Genomic DNA, 4251 nt, shown 5'->3' on the forward strand with positions numbered 1-4251 from the left:
TTCATGTGTCAGGAACCTTTCATTACCTGCAGTGGTTTAAATGAGAATGGCCCCCCGAGACTCATATATTTGAATGTTTAGTCCGTAGTTGGTGGAATTGTTTAGGAAGGATTGGGAGATGTGGCCCTTTTGAAGGAAGTGTGTCACTGGGGGGTGGGCTTGAGGTTTCAAACACCTCCAGACATTCCCAGTGCATTCTCTGCCTCCTACGTGTGGGTTGAGATATAAGCTCTCAGCTGCTGCTCCCGTCACATGCTGCCATGCCTTCGCTTGTCCATCAGAACTCTAACCCTCTGGAGCCATACACCTAATTAAACTTAAAAAAAAAAATTGCTGGGGGGAGGGGGATGTTTGCCTGGAAACCGGGAAAGGGAATAACACTCGAAATGTATATAAGAAATACTCAAGTTAATAAAAAAAAAAATTGCCTCGGTCATGGTGTTTTGCCATAGCAACAATAAAGTAATTAAAGTAACTAAGACAGTTCGAGTACTTGAACATTTGATTCCCTGTATTAGTTGCATGGGAGGAACCTTTAGAAGGTGGAGTCTTGCTAGAGGAAGTAGATCACCAGGGGCAAGCTTTGAGGTTTTGTAACCTGACTCCATTTCCTGTTCTTCCGTTTCCTGAAATGTGATCTTTCTGCTTTCTGATGGCCAGGACAGCCTCTGGTTCCTGCTCTGGTGCCAGCCCCACCAATATGGCCTGCACTCACTTTGAAACTGTAAGAGGAAGCAAGCCCTTCCCCCCCCCCCCAAGCTGCTTTGGTTATGGTAATTTATCTCAGGGATGAAAAGTAGCCAATACAGTGTGTGTGGTGCAGCCGCTCCCATAGCATCGGGTTAACGCACTCATTTACAAAGATCAGAAGATAACATAGCTAAATCAAGCCTGCAGGTAAACCAGCAGTTAACAACGGTGATAAGGACACAAAGCAAGGATAAAGATGCCTCAGGGTAGAGGGTCAAATTTCCCTGGATTGAACAGAAAGTAATCCCCCTGCCCCGCCCCTCTGACTGCTGTGATCACAGGAGTATGCCTGCAATCAGCTACGTTTTTTTAAAAGTTCCTGACACTTGGCCGGGATCTCTAAAGAGACCCACCCAGTAGAATTGAACTAGACAAATTCAGATTAAGTAAGGGTAGCCTCCTTAAGTTTAGCACATAGTTTTCAACTAATGACTCTGGACTTGCTCTAAGCTGCATTATTTCCTGAACCTCGATTTCATTTCCTGTGGCATGCTAGGCACTTTAGTCAAATGGCCTACTAACACTCAAAACTCTGAACAGCTGTGTGGAAACACCACATCTTCCGGTGCGTCACCAGAAAGGCAAGGGCATGATGAGGTGACACATACCTGCAGCTCTGGACTGGGGAGACAGGCCTGAAAAACCATGGGTCTGAGACCAGCCTGGGCTCCATCAAAGACTCTGTGTGTGTGTGTGTGTGTGTGTGTGTGTGTGTGTGTGTGTGTGTGTGTGTGTGTGTGGTGTGTATGTGTGTGGTGTATGTGTGTGTGTGGTGTGAGTGTGTGTATGTGTGTGTGTATGTGTGGTGTGTGTGTGTGTGGTGTGTGTGTATGTGTATGTGTGGTGTGAGTGTGTGTGTGTGTGGTGCGTGTGTGTATGTGTGTGTGGTGTGTGTGTGGTGTGTGTGTGGTGTGTGTGTGGTGTGAGTGTGTATATGTGTGTGTATGTGTGTGTATGTGTGTATGTGTGTGTATGTATATGTATATGTTTGTGTGCATGTCTGTATATGTGTGTGTGTATGTGTGTGTGTGTGTGTGTGTGTATGAGATCTAGAATTGATCTCATTTCTGACCTTTACTAAACAGCCAGTATTTCCAAGTTATAACATGCTGAGTGTTTGTACTTAACAGAAATACTGGAAAAGGTAAGAAAGGGATTAGTACTGAATGCACAGCATAATATCCTTTGGACAGTACTTGCTCCGTGTTGTGAACAAAAACTTAACATTTTTCCCCCACACTTTCCTTTTTCCTCCCCACTTTTCCTTCCTTCCTTTCTGTCTGTCTTTTGAGACAGTACCATATGGTCCAGGCTAGCTTTGACTTCCCTATACAGTTGAGGATGACCCTGAATTTATGATTCCTCCCATACCTCCTCCACACTGGGATTAGAACTGGACACCACGACTTGTGGGAGCTCTTCCTTCTTGATCCTCAAATTCACCCAGTTGCTCAGCTGTCAGGGTCACGGCCCCACCCCTGCATGCAGCACCCTCGGCCCTCAGCTGCTTCTCTCTCTTGGTCCTGCCACAAAATAGACGACAGTGGCTGATTAGACCTCCAGGTGCAAATACCTTGACTGCCACAAAAATAGTCCCCTCCCTGCCCCTCTCAGTTCTTCTTCCCTCCGTCCTTGAGTTCTGAGAGGTAGAATTCCCTCTGGTGGAGCCATCGGGTTGTGTATCACTCCAACCTTTCCCCAGACATCAGGGCAGTGATGTATCCGCGAACGGTGACATGAGTCAGACCCACTTTTCTGCAAGACTCCTCCCTTTGCAGCACTGACATGCACATTTAGTTTGTTGCCCCATTTAACACAATCATCTGCTTTAAGCCCAAAATACACAAAAGAGCACATTTCCAGTGGGGGGACCGGGGACCGGGGAACCAGACAGCTAAACTGGTTTCTCTTTCCTAATCCCACATTGCATGTCCCTTGTTAGCTCCCATTCGCTTATTTACGGCAGGGCTGCCAGTGTGCGATACTGAGAATTTGTCCTGGTTATGAGCTCTCTGTAGCTAGAATCCCTGTGATTTGCTTTTCCACGACAGTGCGGTTTAGGGACATGCTCACAGATCAGCAACTGTGCGCTTTTGCCGCTTCCGCATTCAACGCTCAATATCCACCGCAAGCAATTTCCCCCTGTTGGGGGGAAAAAAGCAATGAGCCCATCATCCAGACATTGAGCAGCTGGCAGGACGATTGAGAGGTGATTTCATCTACCCTTGTTTCAGACACAACCCTGCTTGGGCTACTTCAAACAAATAAAAATGAGCGCTGTTTGAGTGGATCTTAGTCAGCAAGAGTCTTCAAAAACATTTCAACCTTCTAAATGAGGGACGAGTCCCCCGCCCCATGAAGCAGCCGGTGCAATGCTTACCTGAGAGTCTCCACTCATCTTTTCTGTGTGGGAAAGACCCAATGTTAAAAGCTTGCCCGGGGTTGGGGATTTAGCTCAGTGGTAGAGCGCTTGCCTAGCAAGTGCAAGGCCCTGGGTTCGGTCCCCAGCTCCGGAAAAAAAGAAAAGAAAAGAAAAGAAAAGAAAAAAAAAAAAAAAAAAAAAAAAGAGCTTGCCCGTCCTTCCCCTATATGTCTCAGGGATTAAATACGGATCTAAACTTGGGTGGGAGAGGGCAAATTTGTTTGTAGTTCTATTTTTGTGACACCAGGGCCTTGCACATACTAGAAAAAATGTCCTACCATTGGGCTGTATCTCCAGCATGATTTGGGGATTGGTTTGCCATAAAATAAGAGTGTGTGTGTGTGTGTGTGTGTGTGTGTGTGTGTGTGTGTGTTGGCTTCTGAAAAGGATTCTACACTCTTAAAAGACTTAGCTACGTATAGTGGTGCCCACCTTTAATCCTAGCCCTCAGGAAGTAGAGGCAAGTGGATGTCTGTGAGTTCCAGGGCAGCTTGGTATGTCGAATGTGTTCCAGGAGACCTAGGGATAGAGAAAGACCCTGCCTCAAAACAAACAAACAAAACAAAACAAACAAACAAACGACTCAACAGAAAAATCGGTATTTACTTTTACTTGGGCATGATCTTTAGAGACACAGCAGGTCTCTCCACCCCAGGACATGGTTACTGTGGTAAAGACAGCAAAGCAAAAGTTAGAAAAAAAGAGATGTCTTTGATACTAAGATTGAGCTACGGAATATGTCCTCCTGAAGTCCCCATACCACAGATCTCTTGTTTTGATAGATAATAAGCACGTCTTCCTTTTAATAGATTGTGACTAAATTGGTGGGGTTTGTTTTAAATGTCATTTTTTTTAATCCCCTAAAAGACTGATATTGAACTCTCTATAGCCAGGTAAAGCCATCCTGGGTAACGGAGCAATATCTCATGTACAACCATGTGGAGAAAAAAAAAAAAGAGTAGGACCTATTTCGTAATCAGTAAGAGCACCCATGCCAAGATACACATTTTATTCTGGAGGATCAGTGGATTTCTTGTTAGGGAAAGTAGTAGACATCCAATGTGGGGCTTTAGCAAACA

The sequence above is a fragment of the Rattus norvegicus genome, chromosome 7 (genome assembly GCF_036323735.1).
Source record: "Rattus norvegicus strain BN/NHsdMcwi chromosome 7, GRCr8, whole genome shotgun sequence".
Lineage (NCBI taxonomy): Eukaryota > Metazoa > Chordata > Mammalia > Rodentia > Muridae > Rattus > Rattus norvegicus.